This window comes from Lepidochelys kempii, chromosome 1 (genome assembly GCF_965140265.1).
Source record: "Lepidochelys kempii isolate rLepKem1 chromosome 1, rLepKem1.hap2, whole genome shotgun sequence".
Classification (NCBI taxonomy): domain Eukaryota; kingdom Metazoa; phylum Chordata; order Testudines; family Cheloniidae; genus Lepidochelys; species Lepidochelys kempii.
Genome location: NC_133256.1, coordinates 112,548,621 through 112,558,309, shown reverse-complemented (window position 1 = coordinate 112,558,309; position 9,689 = coordinate 112,548,621). Strand labels below are relative to the sequence as shown.

The following is a 9,689-nucleotide window of genomic DNA, read 5'->3' as shown; positions in this document are numbered from 1 at the left end:
AATGTATGCAAAGGCTAAAATGCCCAAATATGGGTAAGTAAATGGCATGATTTTCAAAGATGCTGTCATTCTGAAGCCAGTAGGAGCTGCAAGGTGCTTAGCACCTTTGAAAATTAGGCTACAGTTTACTGTATCTAACGCCACATTTAGGCATGTCTAACTTTAAGCAACTGAGTCAGAGAACTGTGGACATTTTTACCATACTAAGTGCACTGAGTCCCAGGCTGAGATTAGAATAGTACATTCATATACTTCTTTAGAGCAGACCTGTTTACTGGCAACCTGTTTCTTCTCCATGCAGTACACAATGGCCCTGGATAAGATGAAAGATCTGAACCTAGAGTGCTCCGTGACATGCTCTGAAACAGATGAAGTGGGTGGAGTTCTCCTTCAAAAAAGTGTGTGTGACAGGTGGGATCAAATCTGGAACTTCAGAGCCAGACCTGATGATCTGCTCATCGCAACCTATACAAAAGCAGGTGTGTGGGAACAGAGGGGAGTGGAAATGGGTTGAGACAGAACTATCTGCCTGCACTGAAACTCATGCTTTGCAATACTTTCATCAAGACTTGTGACTTGAGATGTATGTAATCACTAGCATAGGCCTTTCATCGGAGCACCAGTGACTTCTAGCTTCCTTTTTAGAAAAAAATAACCAACCACTTACAAAATGCAAATAGATAGTCTAGCATCATATGATTAAATCTTTAGTTCAGTTTGTGTAAATGTATAGTCAGCGACACACAATTTGTATTAATTTAACAAAACCCTGGTTAAAATCATCATTCAATTTATAATGAACCAAAGGGAATTGGTTGAACTATTATGAATTTAGGGCTTGTGGGTTTTGTGGGGGAGGGATCTTTTGTTTTGTTAGTTACTTGGGTATGAACCATTCCTGATTTCTGCAAGTTTATCAGTTAGGGCTGATCTATGCTGAAAACTTACATTGGCATAGCTATGTCTCTCAGGGTTGTTTAAAAACGATACCCTTCAGAGATGTAGCTCTGCCATCCTAACCCCTGGTGTTGACAGCACTAGGTCAACAAAGAATTCTTCCCTTGACCTAGCTACTGCCTCTTGGGGAGGTGGATTAACCACAGTGATGGAAGAACCCTTTGCGTCACTATAGTGCAGGTGTGGGCAAACCTTTTGACCTAAGGGCCACATCTGGATATGGAAATTGTATGGCGGGCCATGAATGCCCATGAAATTGGGGGTTGGGGTGTGGAAGGGGGTGAGGGCTCCAGCTGGGGGTGAAGGCTCTGGGCTGGGGCCGGAAATAATGAGTTTAGGGTACGGGAGGAGGTTCCAGGCTGAGGCAGGAGATTGGGGTGTGGGGGGAGGGGAGTGTGGCTCCAGCTGGGGGTGCAGGCTCTGGGTGGGGCTGGGGATGAGGGGTTCGGGGTGCAGGAGGGTGCTCCAGGCTGCGACCGAGGGGTTTGGAGGGTGGGAGGGGGATCAGGGCTGGGGATTGGGGCACAGGAGGGAGCCAGGGGTGCAAGCTCCAGGTGGCATTTACCTCAAGCAGCTCCTGGAAACAGCAGCATGTCCCCCTCCAGCTTCTACACGGAGGGGTGGCCAGGCAGCTCTGCATGCTGCCCCATCCACAGGTGCTGCCCCTGAACCTCCCATTGGCTGTGGTTCCCGACCAATAGGAGCTGCAGAGGCAGCACTTGGGGCATGGGTAGTGTGTGGAGCCCCCTGGCTGCCCCTAGGAGCCAGAGGGGGGGACATGCTGCTGCTTCCGGGAGCCATGCAGAGCCAGGCAAGCCCATGATCCCGTTCCCTGGCCGGAGTTCTGGATAGGGGAAAGCCCTGGACCCTGCTCCCCAGTGGGAGCTTGAGGGCCAGATTAAAACGTCTGAAGGGCCGGATGTGGCCCCAGGCCATAGTTTGCCCACCCCTACTGTAATGTCTACACTGAAGTGCTACTGATGTAGGTCTACACTGTAATGTTTTAAGTGTAAACATAGCCTTAATTATTAGTATTTACCAAGAGGTTTGGATGAATCTTTGTTGTACCAATAAATTAAAAACCAGCAGGATCTTATTAAAGGGAAAGGCAAAATACCACATTTATTGTGAATACAGAAAGAATCATAGTAAGCAGTTATAGTTATAACATTCCATTCAATCTCATTTATTCACACATTCATACACACACACACACACACACAGAGGTTCTGCAAGGTTGTTATCATAGTTACCAGCCTTAGAGTTGCTCACGCCAAGCCACAGGCCAGGTGGCCTGAACATGAGGAGGGAGCAGGGCCTTGTCAGATGCTCATCTGATGCTCCTGGAAGTTGGTTTGCAGAATCAGACCCCAAAGTTCTCACTTTCTAGAGTCTATTTTTATAGGAATTTCTTCCTATGCCAGTCTATGGGAATTGCTTCATCATGCTGTTGCTGAATCAATCAGCAGATGGCACATTCCTGACGGCTCCGTGCTGCCAGATGTTATCTTGTTCTTTGGTTCTCCCATTCTTGAGGCTGTTGGGTGGATTCCAGTCTGCCCTCCGGGGGTCCTCTGGTTATTTCCACTTGACGCCTTCTTCAGCTAATGGACACTGGATTCTTAGGCTGGCACCTCCCTGATCATTCAGTTATTATCCACACCAAGCATCCATCCACATACATCCTCTATTTCTATTTTAATCACAATTGTTAATACAACAAAAGGGCGGGGAGTCTCTGGGTGCTGTTTCTGTTGTTAGAGTATTGCTTTGAGTCTCTCTCTCTGTGAATTGCTTTGAGAACAGACTCTGTCTTAGAATGTACTAACACAATTAGCAGCTTGCAAGTTTCACACAGAGAGGGAGAGAAACAGTACCAAAAACCAAGAGACCTCTTAATTAGTAATACCCTGGAATTTAAACTATGGGGAATCAAACTCATTTGTGATTTTAATACAGAACTTCTTTAATATGATCCAACATCTTCAGCCTACAGGTTGTTCAGTCTGTCTTCACTAGCTAGTATTTATTTTTTGTGTCCTGTGGTTGGCCACTTACATCATATGGTAAATTATTTACACCTTTCAAATAAAGGAATAATGAACTACAAACTTCAGGTGCAATTTTGGATGAACAAAAATATGTAAAACTTTGGGATTAAAGAACATTCTTGAATGCCTGGTGGTCATTCAAATAATTAGAGGTGGTCAAAATGTTTAACAGCAAATAGAATCATAGAATCATAGAAGGTTAGGGTTGGAAGGGACCTCAGGAGGTCATCTAGTCCAACCCCCTGCTCAAAGCAGGACCAATCCCCAGTTTTTGCCCCAGACCCCTAAATGGTCCCCTCAAGGATTGAACTCACAACCCTGGGTTTAGCAGGCCAATGCTCAAACCACTGAGCTATCCCTCCCCCCTATGGTTGCTGCAAAATTTTCTGTGGGGAAAATTTCTATTCTGAATTTTATTTTCCTTAAGGAAAATTGAAACAAAATATTTCATGTGAGATCATCCTAAATCTGAACATTTCAGTTTGTTGCACATAATTGAAATGTTTAGCCTAGGATCAGTGCAACACTAAACTGCATCTGTCTGCATAATGCTGCAGTGCATTATGGAAGTTGTAGTTCACTTTCCCATACCCCCACTCTCTACTATAGGCTGGACTCCTTGGCCAGATTATGATGCATCACCGGGGATGCAGTCTCCCCTGGATGAACCATCACAGTGCATGATGGGATTTGTAGTCCAGTCATGGAGCCCAGCCCATGGGGGAGAATCGGTGTCTGAAGCACCCAAACTACAACCCGTAGGAGACACACCAGCAACTCAGACAGATTCAGTTTAAGTTCAAAGCGACTCAAAACAAAATGTTTCAGTTCAGGAATGTTGAACATTTTTTGTTATTTCCAAATTGAAAACTTTCAGAATTTTTCATTTATTGAAACCTTTGGGTTTCTTCAATTTTTGTCCTAGTTCAGGATGAAAAAAACTGTCAAATATCAGAATTTCCCACGAGATGAAAATTGACTTTAACTCAGCTCTACAAATAAACAATTCTACAATTCATAACCAATTGAACTCCATACTTTTATTCATTAATTTCTACCACATACAAGAACAGAGTCCTAAATGCAAGCCCAGAGGCTTTTACTCAGGAGGTACTAAAAGTTTCAACTTCTCTTCCTTCCATTGCATTTTCTCCCTTGTTCACTTTCTATCCCCCATGCCTATTGTTCTCTTGTAGCAATGGCCTTGTGACTTCTCCAGTCTTCCTTGAATGTGGTCACCATCCAGCCAGTGTTTTTAACAAGCTTCCATTTCTCTTAGAAAAGTCTCTCTGCACTGCATTGGGGAAATATGTAAAATTCTAATGTTTTTCAGGTACAACATGGATACAGGAGATTGTGGATATGATCCAACATGATGGAGACATTGAGAAATGTAAACGTGCCATCACTTATCTGCAACACCCTTTCATTGAGTGGGTTCTTCCTGGACCTTTCAGCTCTGATACAATGGTAAATGTAACACAAACAGGACTCAATTTTGTCCAAAGTTATGAAATCAAAATTTTGCTTTCTAAATAATGGAAAATCTTATCCACTAAAAAAAAGTATCCATTGTAGATGACAGTTTTCCAAGAAAATCTCCATTCCATTTGTTATGCTATCTGGAGAGATTTCTACACAGGTCATTATGATTATTCAGGTCTATGAGCAGGAGCTCTTCAATGAGGCCTGCCAGTGAGTGTGAGTCCTCAAGCCAACCCGACCTAGCATATAGTCAAAGAAATTCTCTGACTGTGGATAGCTGCTGTATGTCTCACGTCCTCCACACCTGACTGTGTCAGGGCATAGGGGGACAAAAGGGGCACCTGTTTCTTGGGGAGAGAAAAGAGGAAGGACCAAGCAAGAGGAAGTGGCGGCGGGAGTGGGGGGGGGAGACCATGACAAAAGTATAGAAACTAATCTAAAACCAGAAAACCCAGGAGGAGGACAGTATAGTGACGAGACAAATGGAAGAATTTTTGTTAGAAATGCTACTCTGGAGGTATAGGATCAAAAATACTGTCATTGAGTTGGGACTGGAAGAAAATAGTAAAGATAAATACTGTTTTCTTTCACCATACTTTCTCTAACATACTCATCTTACTCTTAAAGGGGACAGAACGGTGAGACAGGAGAACACGGTTACTTAGATGAGAGAAAAGTTTAAAAAAAAAAAGTTCCTTGTTCCATCTTGTCTGTCTCATGCACACATCCTGAATCCTCATTTAAATAAAAAAAACCCTCACTGCCTCCCGTTCCATGACAGATGTCCTAGTTTTTTCACTTTGACAATCTGGTCACCCTATCTATGGCTCTCTTGTCCTAAAAAGAAATAATCTTCTATAAGTAAAGTAAAATGAATATTCACTGAGTGCTGAAATGGGATAAGGTCCATCCAAGTAGACGAGTCAATATTCAGCACTGCCCTAGAGGGATTTAGACCGTATCCCAAAAAAGCTAGAAAAAATGAATCTGTATATGAATCAACCTTCAGCATTCCTCCTCAAGAATGCAGGCAAAGTCTCAAGGACACAGACGGTTGATAGAAGTTGTTATACCATGTTTTCCATGGAGAGTTGCAATGAGGTAGAGTTGCACATGTATAAACTGATACAAACTGGCATTTCCCTGGAAAGTCAAGTCTGAGTCAAAATCCCACACATGATGGTGACAAAGACAAAAAGGAATATAGATACAAGGACACTGGAGAATTACTACAAAACTTTTTGCAGTCTTGGAACTAGCTGAAGCGATGTCCTCCCCACGAGCACTGAAAACTCGTCTCCCTGTACGACTGGTGCCTCCATCCTTCTGGGAGCAAAAGTGTAAGGTAAGGAGGGGAAGGGGGCTCAAGACTACTTTATTTGGAAATGAACAAATTAAATAGGATGAAGGCTGGTTTCCAGACTCCTCCTGAAATCTAGAGGCCCATCTTGACAAAGCCTTGGCTGGGATGATTTAATTGGGGATGGGTCCTGCTTTTGAGCAGGAGATGGGACTAGATGACCTCCTGAGGTCCCTTCCAACCCTGATATTCTATGATTCTATGATCTTCCCTGTAATATATCGCTTCTGTGTGAAAGTGAAGGAACTTCATTCAATCACAGATTTGGTTTCAGGAAATAGCAGCTCCCAAGCAGAAAATGTTTATGACTTTTGTGTGTTCTCTCAAAAGATTATCACAAAACAGGACACTCAGAACCCTCTGTACATGTCTACATCTATAATGTTAAATATACATATTTCATTTCTTTCTCTCACTTGCTTCCACAACCAATCCAGATAATCCTATGTGGCAAGAAATGCAAAAGACACCCTGGTGCCATACTCCCATTTTCACAGAATGAATTAAAACATGCCTGAGCCAGGAACCTGGGAGGAGTTTCTGGAGAAATTCATGGCTGGACAAGGTGAATGGAACGAATTGTGCAACATCCTGTGCCTTTTGGTGTTTTTTTAATTTATGCTATTTATATTCAGCCCCCATCCATTGTTCTGAACCAACACTGATAATGTACTGTAGGGAAATCTACTCCAAACATTTAAACAGGAACTCTATTCCATTCTGGTGTCTTTTACCAAGAAACCCTTCCTTTCTCCACTTTCTCACTCCAAGGACATCCCCTTCCCCTCCAGGGTCCCTAATACCCCAAAATTCCTTGTTTTAAAGTTTAATGTTTTTCCATATATTTGGAGGTTAAAGGCATATTGCTCAGCAATCAGCTGGAGAGGAAGGATAGTCTGGGGCTCTGAAAAATGTTTCCAGTGCAGACTTAACGGGTAACCTTGGCCAAGGGGGGAGGGATAGCTCAGTGGTTTGAGCATTGGCCTGCTAAACCCAGGGTTGGGAGTTCAATCCCTGAGGGGGCCATTTAGGGATCTGGGGCAAAAATTGGAGGATTGGTCCTGCTTTGAGCAGGGGGTTGGACTAGATGATCTTCTGAGGTCCCTTCCAACCCTGATATCCTCTGAAGTCACTGCACAGCAAGCCAAAGTGTGAATCTACACCACACCAACTTGTCACACAGTAAAACCTATGTAAACGTGACATTGCTACAGCACGCCCAGATTAAAGCCTAGCTTGCTACAAGCAGTGCCCACAAAGGACATTACCATGGGGCAAGCTGGCACACTGTAGAGCGACGCCCTGGCTTGCTGTGCTGTAACTTGCTGTGTAGAGAAGTCCTCAGTCTCTCTGTGCCTCAGTGTTTGTCTACACCCCACACACGCACACTGGGTTTCAGAGCCCAAGCAGGAACATCTACATGGCTATTTTTAGCACTGTAATGTGAGCCTTAAACCCAAGTCTGTAGATCCAGACTCAGATTAGATGCTGCTGGTTTTCTGTTTTTTTTTTGTTTGTTTGTTTGTTTTTCCCTCTTGTCAATGTAAAGGACCACCCCCATGCCAACTCCCCATCTATAAAATACCCTTATTTCTCTGGGGCATTGTGAGGATAAATACACTATAGATTAAGTGCTCAGATACTCCACTTATGGGGGCTATATAAGTAACTAAGATATCTGGATAGATCAGACATTGCTACTTGCTGACTACTGCTTACTCTCTTCTCTTTCAGTGCTTTGGGGTTGCTAGTATGATCACACAAAAGGATGGTGGGAAGCAAAAGAGAACAACTGTATTCTCTACCTCTTCTATGAAGACCTAAAGGAGGTGAGGGGGTGAGTCAGGGTTCATAGTGCTCTGTTATTGCCATTCAAGATTCCAGCAGGTATGAGCTCCCCACAGCAATGTTCTGCTAACAACAGCTGGTCTCCAGCTGATCTGATTCCATCCCTACCCCAGTCATAGGTATGATTTCAACATTTAAAACTTCCTCACAACTTTTCCCTATCGGATTTGTTTCCTCTTCCTGGGTCGGTTTCTTATCCAATTTCACTCCTTCCACAGGATCCAAAGCGTGAAATCCAAAAGGTGTTACAGTTCCTGGAGAAGGACTTGGAGAATGCGGTTCTAGATAAGATCATCCACCACACAACATTTGAAATAATGAAGGACAACCCCATGGCAAACTACACTTTTCAGCCTCCTGCAGTAATGGACCACTCAATCTCACCATTCATGAGAAAAGGTGCTTGTAGCAGTGTGGCCATTTACAGAGTACCCTCTTGTGGCAAGGGAATGCTTTGCAGCTGCCCTGCCCCTTTAATCTCCCTCTTGCAGGACCCTTAAGAACTGTATACAGGTTTTCACATGGAGAAGAAACACCTTTCCCTCCCCCCCTCCGCACACACACCTGGGGCTGGCTTAATAACAAAAACAGTTCTGAACAATCCTCAGGGTTCCAAAATAAAGTCCATCCGCACACAACAGTCCATGCTTTGCTCTGGTGTCTTATCTCAGTGAGAGCTCTTCTGTCCTAGTCTGTTCTCAGTCCATCCTCCCAGCTCTTTCTAGCTGGAGTTTAGCTCACTGGCCTACAGGCCCGTGAACTTCTAGGCCCAAATTCTGTCTGGGTTTCTCCACAGAAGTTTCCAATTCCCTTAGTCTCAAGGTCTTCCCTGCAGAAGTCCTTCATGCTTCCTACAGTGTCTCTCATTTTCCTAAGCTTCCTCATTGATTGCAGCCTCCTTTTGCACTTTATAGGACAGTCACCCTGACCTCTCCCAGCTATGGCTCATTCTGTAGTATGATCTGAGCCAGCCCCAGCCCTTAAGGAGTGAGTCAACCTGTTACAGTGCTGCTGTTTTGTATTTTTAGTATTCCCTCATCTTCCTTCCTGTTGTGTTTTTGAATTAGCCCTTCATTGAACTGTTAATATCTTTTGAGTTAGTGATAATGGATTTCAGGACTTGGGATGAAGTGGAAAAATTCTTCCTAATGGTGACTGAGTATCTCTTTGGCTTTCCTGTATTGTAGGGACTGTTGGAGACTGGAAGAACCACTTCACAATGGCACAGAATGAGAAATTTGATGAAGATTATAGGAAGATGGCGGCTAGAACCTCTCTGACCTTCCGCATGGAGCTCTGAGAAGGGGCCATAGGGATTATTCTCTATAATGTACTAGCACTTTTCCCTATAAAAGCTTCACAAAATACCTGTGCATCTAAAATTACAATGCCCTAGTTTCCCACACCACTGATTTCAGACTAGCCACCTTCCTCTGTGTAAACCTAATTTTGAGACAAACATCTCAGTTAAACTAGGGTCAAGCAGCAATGTACTGTAGAGAATTTGCAAGAGTCCCTCAAAACCCCACCCCCCAATTAAAGAGGTGGCTGGGATGATTTCCCTGATGGAATTTATCCCCTCATCCCTAACTTTTATTCTTGGTGTTCATAAAATTCTTCTGAAGAGCAGGGTTGTGGGGTCTTGTTCATTTGCTTTTTTTGCATTTGTAAACTTTAGATGGTAATATCCAATATTTTCAAAACCATTCCCAGCAGCAAGTAAAGACCCTGAGATAGAAGGCACTACTGAAGTGCAAAATGCTGTTATTGTTTGTATGTTTTCAGTGTGCTGGACAAACTGTAATCCATCCTCACACTCCACTAGTGTGGTAAGTAAGTACTATTAGCCACACTTTGCAGATGGTGAAATGGTGTCATGCAAGAATTTGAAGTTACTTATCCCTCCTCTCCCCCCACACTTATTGCATGCTATATGAGATCTAGCCCTAAATTACATGCATAGGAAGCAGTTTGGTCTAACAAATTAG

The 9,689-nt window shown here is 43.6% G+C and overlaps 1 pseudogene; it reads left to right on the top strand.

Moving 5' to 3' along the window:
- The first annotated feature begins 307 nt into the window (after nucleotides 1-307).
- Nucleotides 308-9,001, top strand: LOC140904992 (sulfotransferase 1C1-like; annotated as a pseudogene).
- The last annotated feature ends 688 nt before the right edge of the window (nucleotides 9,002-9,689 follow it).